At 45.6% G+C, this 17,020-nt stretch overlaps 1 long non-coding RNA gene across 4 annotated transcripts in view; it reads right to left on the bottom strand.

The window, feature by feature from the left end:
* Positions 1-1,537: 1,537 nt before the first annotated feature.
* LOC150059240 (uncharacterized) overlaps positions 1,538-17,020 on the bottom strand; it is a 168,788-nt gene continuing 153,305 nt past the window's right edge. For 2 of the 4 annotated variants that reach the window (XR_016536617.1, XR_016536618.1), the window contains exons 6-7: positions 2,295-2,387; positions 1,538-2,134 (exon numbers count right to left, since the gene is read on the bottom strand). This is a non-coding gene — a long non-coding RNA (uncharacterized LOC150059240). Of the gene's footprint in view, positions 2,135-2,294; positions 2,388-6,707; positions 6,849-9,736; positions 9,810-17,020 lie in introns of those variants that run through there. The other 2 variants (XR_016536616.1, XR_016536615.1) reach the window with 2 other exon arrangements.

The raw sequence follows: 17,020 nt of genomic DNA, 5'->3' as shown, positions 1-17,020 counted from the left end.
GCAATACAGAATCATAATGCTCACAGAGACACCTGAAGAAAATAAGTGACTTCCCAAAGTAAACACACAAGGGATTAGACAAACCTGAAAGTCAAATTCTGAAATCTGTACTCATTTTCCTTTTCACTGCAGTGCCTCATTTAGAATAAAACGACCAAAGCAAACACAACTTAAAATGTGTTTTAAATGAATGGAAAAGTCATTAAAATTTTAAAAAGAGGCAATATTTTGCTGGCCATTCTCAGCTAAGAGCTCTGGACTAGAGCCTCTATCCCAGTCACAACAGTGGAAGAACTCACGGATGTCCTTATATGACAATCCCAGATGTGCTGTGTCTTGCACTCTCCACACTTGCCTTGCCTAAAGAAGCTCCTGAATCCATCATACAGAAGAAAAACTCAAGTCCAGGGACAGGAAATGACTTCTCCAGGAACACCCAAGTCAGCTCTGAGCAGACTTGATGTTTGGTTTCTTCTCACTAACTCTCCACTACTATAGACCTCCCAGGATGAAGTACCTTTTCCTAGGTTGAGAATAAGAGACTATTGCCCCCCCTCACCACCAGCAATATTCCTCCTTAAGATCTCACATAATTCTAAACTCCAAAATAGGTGGCTGATGTGGATGAAATTTGGTATAGCTACCAAAAGGTAGCAATGGATATTGTTAATTTGTGAACTTATACAAAAGAAGAGATCTGGAATGCTAATAGATTAGAATAGCTATCCTCACCATTCCCATGTCAAGGTGAAATGTATTAGTCCTGCAATGAGATTGGCATTTTATTTACTTATATTTTGGGCAGTACTGGAGTTTGAACTCCAGGTTTCCTAGCTAAGTACTCTATTGTTGAGCCATATTACCAGCCCTTTATTGAACTGATTATTATTTTCTTGAACTGATTATTTTTGAAGCAGAGTTCCCTTTTCTCCATGGGTCTGTAGCTGGCCAGAGATCTCCCTATTTTAAGCTTCCCAATGTAGCTGAAATGGTATGCTTATGTCACTATGCCTAGCTCCTTTCCTTTTCAATGGAGTCTGATAGAATTTTCTGCCCAGGATGGACAGAAAATTCTCCCAATTTCAACTTTCCAAGTAGATAAAAGTACAGGCGTGAGTCAGCTTAAATTGGCTTTAATAAAAAATATTTTTAAAGGGAGGGGGCAAAAATGGAAAGAAACAGGATCTTAAGAATTTATCTTTCTGTTTATTTACTGTTCGAGCAATGACCATATGCCAAGCATGCAGCAAGGTGAAAAGTTCAGCCTCTTCCCACAATCAGCATTTGAACAAGGCAAAATACAGAAGTAAAGATGATCTTCGTGCTTCATGGGGAAATCCAGAAGGCAAAGCAGGGTCCCCAGGAAATTCTGCACCGGCTCCCATCTTGAAACAGTGATTAATGGCCGCCACACAAATCTTGGTGATTTTTAAAAGGAACCTTCACTGTGTCTTGATTTTAGAGTTTGAAGTGTCGTGGTACAAAGGATGAGATTTGAAGCGCTCAACTACTTGGCCTCACAAACAGAGAGGTTGATACTCTTTAAAGGCACCTGATCATACGCGGTTTCTATCAGTATACCTGGTTGGCTTTGCTGGGCCAGAAATGGCCTCTACCACAATTGCTGGTTTTCATGTGAATTTCTAAAAATAAAGTCATGGGAAGCCTGGAGTTGGAGAAAGAAAATGGCTATACACAGCTGTCTCAGAGAGATGATTCATTCAGAGAGGAAGATATGAAGCATTTGATATGAATTACCTAAGAGCTGAAATTGAGGGCAAATCTCTCCTTGTAGCCACTGCTGTATAATTATCATCCTAATGAAATCCTTTTAAAACCAAGGCAGTCCAACAAGAAAGTTTAATTGAAAAAAAATTTTTCACACCCACTATTCTGTCAAAAACCACACTCAATAAAGACAGCTCAGCAGTGACCAAATCAGTAATGAAATGTGTCTGGGGTGATAGGAGACAGGGGTGAGAAGGGGAGGGGATGGTGTTCTCCATAGGGTAAGTTTCCAGGCTCAGTGTTCCAGTTCTATAGATTTTTTTGAAGTCTTTTGGAAGAAAGTGTTGAATTCTCTCTGGTCCAGTGTAACTCCTATGTCTGCTTCCTACTAGTTCATCACAGTCTCCTGAAAAGAAGAAGGATTCAAATCTCAAAGGAGGGAAGGACGGAAAGAAGGGAGGGAGGGAGGGGAGGAAAAAAGGGGAGGGGAGAGGAGAGTTTACTGGCCGCGTAATTCTCCCATCACCAGCCCAGGATACATTCCACCTTAGGAAGACCATACTTACCTATCAGCTCATAGCTTTTGATGATGACATTGAACTTGCCTTAGTGGTGTGACCTCTGAGTTTCTTCACGTCTCTGAGAAGCAGTTTTCTCATCTGGAGGGAAAACACAAAGGAGATTGTAGTTGCCACATCTCTCAGAATGCTCTCAGGATGCTCGAGAAGATGAATCTTGGTACCTACCCTGTGTGAAGAGGGATGGAGAGGACTTCTCACACTGTTAGAACTAGCAGCAACTATATAAACTGGGAGAGGAAGCTTCATGCAGAAACTCAGCCCTAACCAGCAAAACTGGCCAAGCTGCTACTGGTGAGAACCCAGCTATGAGCCTCCTCACTTCTCAGCAGGCCGAGATCTGGGGATGGAGGCTCAAAGCCAGCCCAGAAAGAAGTCTATGAGACTCTTTTCTCCAATTATCAGGCAACAAGCCAGAAGTAGAGGTATGGTTCAAGTGAAAGAAACACCACATGAGAGCACAAGGACAGAAGTTCAAGACTCAGTATTGGCACATACCAAAAAAAAAAAAAAAAAAAAGTCAGGCACAGTGGCTCATGCCTGTCCATGACACTCATTTCCAATTAACCACTAGAAAACTGGAAGTGGAGTGGCACTGTGGCTCAAGGGGTAGGGCAGTAGCATTGAGCTGAGGAGCTCAGGGACAGCTCCCAGGCCCAGAATTCAAGCCCCACAACTGACCAAAAAGGAAAGAAAGAAAGAGAGAAAGAAAGAGAGAAAGAAAGAAAGAAAGAAAGAAAGAAAGAAAGAGAGAGAGAAAGAGAGAAAGAAAGAGAGAAAGAAAGAGAGAAAGAAAGAAAAGAAAGCCATTGATAGGTTTACTAATCTATTTGTAACAACAGTACTTTTCTTCTTGGTACACAAATGTGAAAGCCACAGGTCAGAAAAGCCAAGTTACTTGCCAAGGACAACTCTACTAACAAATGTCCTAAGACTCCAGCAACTGCCAGGGTAGAGTCCAGGATGTGGCCACACTGCAGACAAACTCAGGGAGGGCAGACAGGCTTCTAGGAGACCAGGAGCAGAAAGCCCTCCACAACACGCAATAAATTATAACCATTGGGCATTGCTTCAGAATTAGTTTCTTTGAGCTGGATACCAGTGACTCACACCTGCAATCCTTGCTACTGAAGAGGCTGGGTCCCCAGTAGAAAACAGAGATTTGAAGTGGAAAGGTTCCCTTTGCTGACCTGATTTTGTTTTTGTTTTTTGATGAGGATGCAAAAAGAAGCAAGACGGTAGCAAGGCGAGGCCTTAGATCAGAAGAATAAACCCAGTGCCTGGCACAATCACATGATCAAATGCATCCTCTCCGTACATGACAATGATACCAGATGCTACGAGAAGTCACGGCAAACTGAAACCCTTGAGCACGGCTGATGGAGGTGTAGTAAACTGGCAGTCGTTCTGGGCATGAGGTACCAGCACTTGTGAAGTTACACGTGCATGTGTGCTATGACTCATTTGTATCAGAGCTGGGTCCACACCAGAGAAATGCTCCCACAGTCCACAAACAGGTGTGCAAGTGTTCATTACAAAACTGGGCCAAGGGAACTAGGATCCACCAGTAGGGCACAAAGCAGGCAACAGACAGGAGCTATGGCCGGCACCAACACTGGACGGCTGGAGTCTGCATGTGCTCTGAGCATGTCCTCCAAGGCTCATAGGCTCGACGCTTGGTCCTCAGTGCTCTGATGGTGACAGGTATGGAGGCCTTCAGGAGCAGAACCTAGTGAAAGGTCACTGGGGTTGCTGCTCTCAGAGCAGTTAGTATGAAGTGGGTATGTAAGACTTCCCCCTCCCCCTCCCACACTTCCTGTCTCGCGTGCAATCTCTCCTTCTAGCTCCCTCTGTGGCACCACCCCATGAGGTTTCACCAGGGCAGAGCCTTGTGTCAGTGCTTTGTCCTTGGAATGAAGATGACAGAAATAAAGAGAGTGAAAAGGAAAGCAAGAGATGGGGACTTACAGAGACAGGACGCATTAAGTAGGAGAAGCTGTCATCAAAACTGAAAGGCAGAAAACCCAGGTGGGGATGTTTTTCAATGGTTCAAACTAGCTGTGGTGATGCTGAGCAGAGGGCATTATTTCCCTAAGTTGACATGTTGAACAGGGACCTCTTTGTACAAGTACTTAAATATAATAAAAAATAATTACAAAGAACTGACCCCTAAAACTAGTGTGTGTGCCTGTGAGGAGGCTGTAAGTAGAAAGCTGGTAGCAGGGACTCGTTTCCTATACCCTAAGGACTCGAGTGCTTGTGGGTTAGCGCTGCAAGATTGAGCTCTAAGTGCTCTGTGGCACAATAAGGTAACTGACTAGAGGTGACAGCAAGTTAGGTTTTGGTGTTTTGAGATGAGTAGCTTCCTCACCTTCTTGAGTGCTGGGATTAAGGACAGGTACTACAATGTCCAGCGTAATAACACAGAACAAAAGAACTGAAGAGTGCAGGTCAAAGGTTCCCAACACAAACAAATGATAAATGTGTAAGGAGATGAAAGTGTTTACCTTCATTTAATCATTACATACAGCACACGCACGCACGCACGCACGCACGCACGCACGCACGCACACATCAAAAGATTGTATAGCCTAAGCAATACAAGTCTTATGTGTCTTAGGTGGGAAGGAGGAGGTCAGACCCCCGTCCTGGAGTCAGGGCAGTCCTGCATCACTTCTTCAAGCACTGTTGTCATTTGTTCACTCCTATTTGGTTCCCAGGCCTCTGTGAGAGCTGGGACCTGCACAAAGCCCTTCTCTGACAGTTGTTAGGCTAAATCTTACATTTCCTCTGGACTCAGCCTAAGATCGGTCTCCCTGGGAAATTTCCTGGTCTCATCCTGCCAAGACATCCTGTGTCTCAGGACTCTGTGCAGTCATGGCTTACACCAGACAGCCTCACCTCTCCATGTGTGTGGCACAATGCCTGGAGGACATTCACATTGTGAATGGGTGGGCAATGGAGGGAAACATTGACCTGGCAGGTGGGAGGCAGGATCAGCTAGCCAGGCAGAAAGGTGGGGTGACCCTGACAGGACTCTATAAATTTCCTCTTCTCCTCCCTACCCCACACCCCTAAGTCAACCAGTTGTATGAAAACGTAGTTCCCAAGTGCCTGTGATTATAAAGGCTCTGTGATGAAGAACTGCAAAACCAAGTCCATGCCCAGAGTGCAAAACCTAGTTAGAGAGTGAAGACTCCAACAGGTGGAATGTTAGATAACTGTGGAGCAATGAAATATAAGACAACTGAAGAAGACTGCCACGCCACAAGGATTAATCAAGTGTGGGGCTGCAGGAGCTGAGGGCTGAGAGGAAAATCTGACAGGCTTTTGTGAAGGATGACCAATGTGTGTGAGTGGGAGTTATAAGACCTGGAGTAAGGAGGGGCGTTGCATGCTCTGCGGATGGAACACGGTCAGGCAGGAAAAGAATGTGATGCTAGATATCGGACACGGTGTGCTAGGGACTAATTTATAAAACCTTGAAAGTCAGGCCTGGTGTTCTATTCTGGGAAACAGAGGAGAATACTAAACAAAGCAGAGCTAATGAATTGTGGTGAGATTAGGCTGGGGAAACTCTCCAAAGAGACCAAAGAAAGGGACTAGAGAGGAGGTGAGCAAGGAGCAAGGCAGGTGGTGCCAGAGTTATCACATCCACCTCTGGTCACTGCCTTTATCACCAGTCCACCCCACGGAGCCCCGAGACAGCCTCAGAATTCTCTCACTCAGTGCTCCAGGAAGCTCCCACCAATGCGTCAATCCACAGTGACAGTTCTCACCTTGCCTTGCAGGAGAAGTCATGTTATCTATACTAACACGTATCCCAAATTTCAGTTTGCCTAGCTGTGCTGGGTAAATGGAATTAAAAACTCTGTATATGGCATGATCATTTCCATTCTGTAGCTTTTTCTTCTTTTTTGTTTAGTTTCAGGGTTTCTTTTGGGGTTATTTTTTTTTTTGCTTGTAAACTAACAGTTCTCAAATTTAGGACTTCGTGAAACAGGATTAAGTCCTAGGCAATGTGTATCACACTTAATTGGCCAAATAGGCCTAGAAGTTTGTTAATTTTTATATATACATATATATGCACATATAACATATAATTATTCGATACATGAATATATGTATACACACACCTATATATGTATACATACATGCAATGATAAATTATATATATATGGAGAATAGTATATGTATATAGATGTATATATGTATGCATGTATGTTCTAGTCACTGGTGCTCATCTCAGACTTACTGAGCTAGATAATTAAATAGAAGCTGGTCACTGATGGCTTACACCTGTAATCCTAGCTACTCAGGGGACTGAGCTATGAGGAATGCAGTTCAAAGCCAGCCCAGGTACCGTGTGTTCTATAATTTGCTTGCCAAACCATGACTCACCATGTACAGAGCCCCTCTTCCAGACCTGGCCAACAGTGTTCACTCTCCATCTGACAGTGCTCAGGATCTTGACGGGCTGGAGTTTGCCTTTTCCACACAGCAAGGGGCCCCACCCAAGACTCGGCCACCACTGTCAGGGACCTGGACGACAGGAAGGAACAGAAATAGTCCTGTCACCGAGATGTCTGATACCACCTGATCTACCTTCGATAATTCCTTCAATGAGCTGTCTTAATTCACTCAGGGGACAAAGGTTTTATGTAGTTTCCTTTTAATCTTACTAAAAATGGTATACAGGGTGCCACACAATGTTTTGGAGTACAGGCATGTGTTCGTACAGTGCTGCTTTAAAAGTTCTCAGGTTTTTAACTAGGTGCTGGTGGCACATTCCTATCACCTCAACTACTCAGAAGGCTGAGATCTGAGGACTGGAGTTGAAAGTATGTCTGTGCAGGCAAGTCCACGAGACTGTCTCTCCAATTAACCAGCAACAAACAAATAAACAAACAAAAAAACCCAAAACCCGGGCTGCAAGTATGGCTCAAGTGACAGTGGGAGGCCGTGAACTGATCCACAGGCCTAGTACACACACATAAAGTTCTTTACATATAAGAATGGAAGTCGGTGTGGTGAGGCGGGATTCTGCTTGAGGGAGAAGGGGCCAAAGATCTTTCTAGTTTGACAAAAACTCAAATTATATCATAGCAACTCAATTCATGAACAGTAAAAGGTGATTAGAAAAAATAAGTAACAGATAAAGGGGAAAAAAAAAGATTACAATCCCATTACCACTGCAAATACGATATACTCTTCTATACATTTTCCCAGTCAGATACGTTTTTTCTAGCTTACAGATAAAATGATGTAATTTATGCAATTTTTATCCAGGTTGTACAAATTTAATTTTTTAAAAAACATGGATGAAGAGCAGTGCTTTCCCAGAGCTAATTTATGTGTGCATACCGATATGTTCACTGCGTGCAGCTTCCAATAGACAATGGGAGACTCTCACCGTTTCTTTGTTTCCTATGCAGTGTGTCTCTACCATCAAGGCATTTAGCAAGGGGACTTTTTACAAATGCTATATTTTGGTGCATAATGTGGCCTTGAAACACAGAAACATCAATTGAGTTGGTTTCCACTTCCGCGTAGATGAAAATAAAGACTAGGTTTTAAAGCAACTAATAGAAAATGACTCAATTTTTTAAAAATCTTCATACCAAAGGGAAATGGAGCTGGGCTACACCTAGGGCCTCTGGCACTACCACCCTCAGCCCCTCCCCAGCCAGGCCATGACAAATTCTAGCTGGGTGACTGGAAAATAGCTTCCTTTGCTCCCCCTCTGGTGCTAACGAGGCTCCCTATGGAGACATAATTAATTGCATTCAATTAAGATCCTTGCACACTTGGCCCCATGTCCATGAGAAAGGAGGTAAGATGATGATTGAGAGACCTGTATTCCTCCATCTATATATGTCCTCCGTGAGATTTTAGGTTAGGCATAATTTAGGCACAATGAAATGTCCAGTTTTAGTTTTGACAAATGAACCCGCCTGAATGCACCAAGGCAGAACATTTCCCTCGTCCCCGAGCTGTCCTGTACACTTCCCAAGAGTTTCTGCCCACTTCCCAGAGGGACCCACCCTATTAGTCTCGCATGTTCTAGAAATGCCCACGAATGGTTGAGCATGACCAATACACAAGAACAGACAGCATCTAATGGAAAGGCAGTTGGTGTCTGCACTTTGGAAAACAGTCAAGCAGTTTTGTAAAAAGGTAAGAAACAATTACCATATAACCCAAGAGCACTACTTCCAGATAGACACATACCTAAGACAAACGAAAGCACAAGCCAGCAAAAACCTGGGCACAATTAGCAATGTATTCCAGACAAAGGAAAAACACCCAATGCAAAGGAATGAAGAAACACAATAGGCTGCACCCACCCAATGGAATATTTTTCCAAACACACAGAAAGGAATATGGGCTGCGTGCAGGAGGCTCACACTGTAATCCTGGACACTCGGGAGGTTGAGTGGAGGAGACTGCAGGAAGGCTTGCGAGATACTACCTCAAAAATAGCAAACAGCAGGGATGGAGATGTGACTCGAGTGGATGGGTCTGAGCACAAGCTCAATGTCGCTGGGGTGTGGGGGGAAGGAGGAGAGCGCTGGGGGCTAAGTATTACATAAACTGAGGGAAGAGGCCAATCACGAAAAGACTGTATCATATGTATCACACTTACGTGAAATGTCTACCACAAACCAGCCTATAATCAGGGAAGGAGATTATTGGTATCGATGACTGAGGAAGAAGAGGAGTTGTGAGGTGATAACTAAAGAATACAGACATTCTTTCTGAGGTGACAAAGATGTCTTAAGGTAGAAATGTATGGGGACTTCTTTGGCCTACTGGTAGAGTGCTTGCCTAGCATGCAAGAAGTCCTGGATTTGATTCCTCAGCACCACATTCACAGAAAAAGCTGGAAGTGGTGTTGTGGCTCAAGTGGTAGAGCGCTAGCCTTGAGGAAGCACAAGGACATTGTCCAAGCCTGAGTTCAAGCCCCAGGACTGGCAAAAATAAATAAAAATAAAAAGAACTTTGAGCATCCCTAATAGTGATGAATGGAGAAGTTCATTTAAGCGGTTACCTCTGAATGAGAATAAGTGTTTTCAGATTTTTTTTTTCCTGGCACAGGCGCTTTGTAATAAGAAAAACTGGTGCCAAGACAGGTGTTCAATACTTCCAGAGTGACGTGGGCTGATAAATGAACATTGTTATTCACTAATTCCTTTGTCCAATCCATCCCCTGGAAGGACCTACCACAGGTCAGGAACCAGGTGATGCAGTGCAGAGAAAGGGGGGTGAGACAGAAGCTTCCTGTTGAGGGCAGAGATCACCCATCACTCAGGAAGGTACAGCGAGTCTAGGGTATCTGCCAAAGGGACAGCAAGGAGTCTCTCAGAACACGTCAACACAGCCTGGGAAAACACACATGCTCAGCTAACTGGCACTGGGACTCCGAGTACCTGCAAGGAGACAGGTGTTGGCGCCCGCCACTAAGCAGATGCTTTTCCTCATCTGTGAAGCAGGAAACCTCTGGAGACGGCTGTGAGGATACGAGGGGTTGGAAAATATTCTGGAAATGACAAGGCCCTGCACACCCAGCAGGGAAGATTTAATACTCACGTCTGCACTCCTTTCTGCAAGGTTGACAACCCGGAATTTAAATCATGACAAATGCCACCATGCAGAGGAGAAAACATGTTTACCTACTGAAGACAGCATGGAGACAGACAGACTGGGGGGAGCCTGGAGCTGCAGGTCACCGTGCCTCCGAGGGCACCGTTTTCATGTCTCTCAGGTATGCCCACCCCACTCCTTACCTCCCCATCTGGGAAGGACACATGACGCTCTGGCACTTGTTTGTAACTGCAAGGACAAGCTTTACGTGTTAAATTAGATAGGACTCCTCTGCCAGCTGATCTTCACGCAGTTTAAAGGGAAGTCTACTAGGACCTCCACCTTTAAAAGTAATCCTGGACGAGTGAGAAAAGAAAGGCATTCCAAGAAAGGGCTTGCGCCGGGAGTTTGGCCTGGTGGTAGAGTGCTTACCTAGCATGCATGAAGACCCAGGTTCGATTCCTCAGTACCACATACATAGAAAAAAGCCGGAAGTGGTGCTGAGGCTCAAGTGGTAGAGCTCTAGCCTTGAGAAAAATCCAAGGACAGTGCTCAGGCCCTGAGCTCAAGCCCAGGACTGGCAAAAAAAAAAAAAAAGTTAAGGACTCAAGATCTGAGATCTGTATCTGTTTATAAGTTATTGGTCATTTTCTGGCTTCAGGGTTCCAGTATCTATGCTACACAACAGTAGCAAGTACATGGTGAGTACATGAGAGAGCCCCACACCCGTGTGTGGCACGTGTGAAGGATGGAGGCTGAGTACACACCAGCTGCTCTGGCCATCTAGGGAGGCTGGACAACCAGCAGAAGTTGTACCAGGAGGAGAATCAAGTCATTTTGAAGGGGGGACTGTGGAGGTCTGACTGATCTCAAATGGAGAGGCCACCTGGCCTCAGGGATATAGGATAACGGAGGGAGGGAGACAACTATACAGAAAACTAACTGTGCACTCAGCACCCCTACAAGGTCATACCTTATATGAGGGAATACTCTAGGTTATTCTGGGTAGGAAAAGGAGTAGAACTTAACATCCAGTGAAGACAATACAGGAGCCAGCCAGGAGCAGAAGCAGCACACGGTCATTTCCATGGCAACCAGCCAAGCAGCTGGCGGAATATTCAGACCTCTCTGACTCAAGAGGCCTGGGGCTGGATGAAGCAGAACTCAGATGTTTCAAAGACACTTGCACACACTTTCTGAGATTTCCCAAGTATAGGCCTGAGAGCGGCTTGTGCCGGAGAAAAGGCACTTAGAGGTGGCCAGAGTTCAGGACCCAGCTGAGGACCAGCTCTCTGGTCTAACTTTAAAGTTTTCTCAAAAGAATACCTGCTTGACCCAGGGTAAACAAAGACTAGTCATGCTGTCCTCAAGAGCTATGCATGAAAAGGGCTGGGAATGTACCTTAGTGGCAGAGTGCTTGCCTAGCATGCACGGAGCCCTGGATTCGATTCCTCAATACCACATACACAGAAAAAAAAAAAGTGGCACTGTAGCTCAAGTGGTAGAGTGCTAGCCTTGAGCAAAAGAAGCTCAGAGACAGTGCTCAGGCACTGAGTTCAAGCCCTAGGATTGTTTTTTTTTTTTTTTAAATAAAAGTTATGCATGAAACTCTATGAATAGAAACAGAAACACATACACCACATACACACACACACACACACACACACACACACACACACTATATGTGCTTACACATCTTTATGCTATATGCTCAGTCATATATATATATATATATATACACACGTTTTTATACACATGCACATATGTACATTCACTATAGCATACACTGTCAGGCACACATACACACACACCTCTCCGATTATTTCTCCAAAAGTTCCATTGTGCTAATACAACCCTTACACCCCATGGGGAACAAGACAGGGCAGAGGAAGTAGGAGCCTTGTCTAGGGTCACACAGCTGGTCAGTCAGTGACACAGGAACATTTGAAAAGGGCTAAATTCCAGAGCTCAGAGGTGCGAAAACAACTGCTTCCTGCAATAACAGTGAGTCACTGATGGAATCTCAGAAATGCAGACCCTGCCTATTCTCTCTCCTCCTATTGGTTAAACCACCCACTTCTCCTCCTGTTCTTACCCAAAAGGTGCCCTTCTGCCATTCACACCCTCCCCACCTCCCAACGGAGCCACAGCCACCCCTCAAAGCAGAGCTGAGAATGGCTCCAAGTTATCACTGGCTGGACTTTGTTTTCCTGCACCCACAGTAGCCAGCTAGTTCCTTCATCACTGGTATCAGTCAGGCCAGGAAGTGGCTCTTGGCTTGCAATCTGTTGTGTGAGGAAAGATCAGAGAGCGCTGCGGGATGCACGATGGAAGCAGGCAGGCACGTGAAGACAGGAGGCCTCGAGGCCTAGGGCCTCCCAGGGGCTTAGCTGGTCCCCTGTGCTGGTGCAGGACACCCATTAGGACAGTGACTCAGAAGCCTTATCAGCAGCGGGGAGAACCTGTGCTCTGTGCCCAGGCCACTTTCACGACACCCCTTCTGTCTCACAAACTTGCTGCCAGAGGGGCCTGCAGAGGACAATCCATGATGTCATCACTGGAGCCTGCTGTGGATCTAACAGTACTGTACAAACCCTCCCTCTGGAACTCCGTTTCCTATGATGAGAAGCACTTCATCTCCTTCTCCTGTCCATCTTACTCTCTCCTGGGGACAGCCTCAAGAGGAGGCTGTGCTCAAGTCAGTGGGGCTCCCTCCCATTTCCATTCCACAGCTAAACAGCATTTAGGGTCCATAAGGAGGGATTGTCAATGCCTGAGCTGGGCTGGGAGAGGCAACATTACAGCAATCCACATGAAGTTACTAATTTCCTTACAATAAGATTATTCTGGATCATTCTGTGGCCCCAAATGTTGTCTGAAGGACCTTTAAAAATGGAAGAAAGAAACCAGGTATGGCGGGGTACCCTTGCAGCCTTGAGTATTTTAAGAGGCTGAGGCAAAAGGGTCACTGGAGCTCAGGAGTTTGAAGTCACCTTTGGCAAAATAGTAAGACCCTGTTTCAAAGGAAACGAACAAAAATCAGGAGGAAAATTTATTATACTGCTAATAGGAAACGGATACAGGAATCAGCTCTGGACTTACAATTATCCCATAATGGTATCTGAGACTATTCTGGTTAGAAAGTGCTGCAAAAACTCACACATAAGGATAGAACATAAATGACAATAATTTATTTCTCGCTCTCCTGTCTGCTGACTGCCCAGGGGTTTGGCTAATAGAAGCAAGGCCTGTCTGAGGTTGGCTCCACGCTAGGTGTCAGCTCTGAGTTTAAGCCACCTTTCCCATCCCTAGGCTCAGAGGCTGCCAAAGTCATGTCATCATCATGAAAGGAGCATGAGACCAACAGAGGTCATAAGGCCAAACACTTCTCATGGACTGAAGCAAGTCACATGGCCAAGACCAAAGTGAAGAAGTATAAGCTACCCACCCTGAAGTCACAGTAAATGAACGAATGCACAATTTCCTACGGGTTTCTTGTTTGTTTTTCGGTCAAGTCGTGGGGCTTGAACTCTGGGCCTGGGTTCTGTCCCTAAGCTCTTCAGATCAAGGCTAGTCCTCTACCACTTTGAGCTACAGAGCCCCTTCCAGTTTTCTGGAGTTGATTGGAGGTAGGTCTCATGGGCTTTGGTGCCCAGGCTGGCTATGAATCACGCTCACCAGATCTCAGCCTCCTGAGCAGCTAGGATTACAGGTGTGAGCCCCCGGTGCCCAGATGCATCACTTCTTAAAGGAGGCGCAAACAACTAAAACCAGGATCTCAATCTCTCACAGACAAGCACTACTGTCAATATCTCATTTGACGTAGGAGGAAATGAAGTCAGACCCTTAAGAAGCTCATCCACAATCACACTGTTGATAAAAAAAAGCTAAAATGAGAAGGCAAGAAACCTGGCTTCAGAATGCGGGACAAAAATTTGCATCTGTTCTTCAGCAGAGCTGAGTGTCCATAGTACTAAGCCTAGTACTGGATGAGGCCAATGATTCCCAGGAGCAAAGGAATGACAGTCAGGAAGGGAGAAAACGAACCCAAAAGGCAAGCCAGTTTGAGCTTTTCCCCACAGCAGTAAGACCCCCATTCTCTGGTCCAGGCCTGAGGCCTGACTTTCCAAGGATGATATGGACAGCATGTCCAATAACCAGGATGAATCAACTTCCACAGCCCTCTCTCATCTTTAAAGGTAGAATCTGCTGGTAGGGCAGGCCAGTTCACAGGTTGGCAGCAATCTGGTTCCTTTGACAACTGGAGTCTGTTGATCTGGAGGCCAGAGCAAGGGAAAGGGCAGTAAGGACAGCAGATGCATAGAATGTGGCAGGAAATGGAGCTGGCAGTGAGGCAGGACTGTCCCTGAGCTGGAATGGGGAGGAAGATGGAAGGAAGAAAGGAAGGAAGGAAGGAAGGAAGGAAGGAAGGAAGGAAGGAAGGAAGGAAGGAAGGAAGGAAGGGAGGGAGGGAGGGAGGGAGGGAGGGAGGGAGGGAGGGAGGGAGGGAGGGAGGAAGGAAGGAAGGAAGGAAGGGAAGGAGGGAGGGAGGGAGGGAGATCTGAGGGACGCATTTCTCACTGTACTGAGAAATTGTATTTCAGGGCACCTAGTTGGATTTCCTAGAAAGGGTCACAAAGCTAAAACCAATGATTCTGGGCCTAGATGATGCCTGCTTAGAAAGAAAGATCACAGGGCAGGAAGGTCAGTAGCAGCATTTCTTCTTGAGAAAAGCAGCCAGCATCAGAAGACTCGGAACAATTGTAGAGTCAGAAGAGGGGAAGAGGGGGCCTTGATCATGTGGCAGAGCAGCTGGTCACCAAAAGCTCACATGCGGGGTTGCAAAAAAGAAGGTGGCTGCAATGCTGAGACAATGTAATGATATACGAGGGCTAAAAGGAAGGTGAGTGTGCTCCTTTGTGAGAGCCCTGTGCCTTCTTGCTCTCCATCTAAGTCAGTCATTCCTCCCTACCATCTGAAAAGGAGCATGAAACTCCTTTGATTTGAAACCTAGAATCCAGCCCATAGGGCAGATGACCCTTGCAAATTCTTTTCTCCTCATCTCCTCCAAGAAGCACAGTAAAGCTCTGCTCTGATGGAAGCAAGGCAAGGGTCAGGGAAGTCACAGACATAGCTTGTTACAATCAGCAGAAGGGATGGGTTCCATGCAGGGGTGCTGTATTCCTCAGTCCCAATCCCTTCTACTTTACCACACCATGCACGTATGAACTGTACATGGGGCTTCCTAGAAACCCAGGACAAGTGGTCCTTTGGTTTACATACCACCCATTCACCAAGAGGTCTAATGGCCTCTGTGGTGATGCCTAGAAGAAGCACCAGTAGTATGGTGGCTGCGCCATTGTGAGATTCTGAATCCTGGCTTTACCATCCACCATTCAGATGAGATGGCACAGCCACGTTACTTAAGTCTGGGCCTCTGGCCTTCAGTAAAAGTGCCTTAAGAGTCCTTTTTATTTATTTATTTTTTCTGGTGGTACAGAAAGATATTTTAAAGCCATATCCCCAGGCATTTTTTGCTTTTAGTTATTGTCACTATTATTTTGGGTCGCCCCTCTCACTGTTTTTGCTCAGGGCCAAAGTCTTCTTGCCTATATATATCTATAATTGAGATTACATGCATTTTATAGCATGCCTAGCTAGTCTGCTGAGATGAGGTCTTACTAACTTTTTGTACAGGCTGGCCTCAAACCCAGGGTTCTTCCACTCTTCTTCTTTTGAATAGCTGAGATTATGGGTAAGCAACACTTGCCAGATCTCAACAGTCTTATGGGGCTAATTTGGTTAAAAGGAAGGACTTAGAATAGTGTGCAGCATAGAGTTAATGTGAAACTATCAATGGCTTTTTATTGATACGACTGTGATAGTCAAACCTGATTTCCGAAATCACTGGGTTTAAGTCACTGGTAAAGCCAGTGGAAGAAGATAGAGGTGAGCAAAGCAAATGGACATGGCATTGTCAACCTGTTGTGAAGGGGGAATGACAGCAAGATGGCAGGCTAGGGATGCTCGTCTCTCACCGGCAAACCAACCCGAGCAACGTTTTACAAGCCGAATGCCTCAATCTTGCAATCCTATCGACACGGACGAATAAGATTCTGAAGACATGGTTTGAAGCTAGTCAGGGAAGAAAAGTTTATGAGACATTGGTGGGTTAGCCTGGGCACAAATTGTTCTCCAGATTCCATCTTAACAGAAGCTGGAAGTGGGGGTGTATGCCCATATCGTGGAGGCTACGATGCGAAGATCAAGGCCCAAGCCCATACTAAGCGGGAAGAAAGAGCTTACCTAAAATGTGGTTCAGTGCTAGAGGCCTGGTGTAGAAAATGCAAGGCCTTGAGTTCAAATCCTGTCTGTGAAAAAGGGGGTTGGAGGAAGGAATAAAGGGAGGGAAGGAATAAAGGAATAAATCTCAAAGAAATAGACGCTCATGGGTTTTTCTTTTTTGACAATTCAAAATCAGTTTTTGAAGAAGCTCAACCAGGGACATGAAAATAAAGGAAGATGACTAAATATTAGGAAAGAAAGCATATGAACAAACATACAAAGTCAACCAAGTAAAAAAACCATAACAGGGCCCGGGAGTTTGGCCTAGCGGTTAAAGTGCTTGACTAGCATGCACAAAGACCCGGGTTCGATTCCTCGGTATCCCACATACACAACCAAGCCGGAAGTGGCAGAGACGAGACACAACCAAACCGGAAAAGTGGCAGAGACAAGACTGCGACGGCGACAGAGAGCGAAAGAAGCGAGCTGAGCTGAAGTGAACAGAGCCCAACCGAGCGGTGGCCGGAGCGAGCGGGGCCGGAGCGAGCGGGACCGGAGCGAGCGAGAGCTGGCCGGGCCGGAGCGAGCGGGGCCAGAAAGAGAAAGGGGCCAAAAAAAAAAAAAAAAAAAAAAAAACCATAACAAAGAACAGAACATAAATCTGGCACAGCACACAGAACCAGTAAGTACTATAGTAGAGCAGGGATTTGAACCCAGGATTCTCCGGGAGCAATGTCAAGGTGGGCCTTAAATGTTATTCTGAGAAGTCCAGTTTCAGTCTTGGCGTGACTGTGTTTAAGCCAATGAGGAATAATGCTAGATGTTCAGTATTTAGACTTAGACGT

The sequence above is a fragment of the Megascapheus bottae genome, chromosome 9 (genome assembly GCF_031878675.1).
Source record: "Megascapheus bottae isolate mThoBot1 chromosome 9, mThoBot2.hap1, whole genome shotgun sequence".
Lineage (NCBI taxonomy): Eukaryota > Metazoa > Chordata > Mammalia > Rodentia > Geomyidae > Megascapheus > Megascapheus bottae.
Note: the sequence above shows the minus strand (reverse complement) of the source record. Positions and strands in the feature narration are given on the sequence as shown.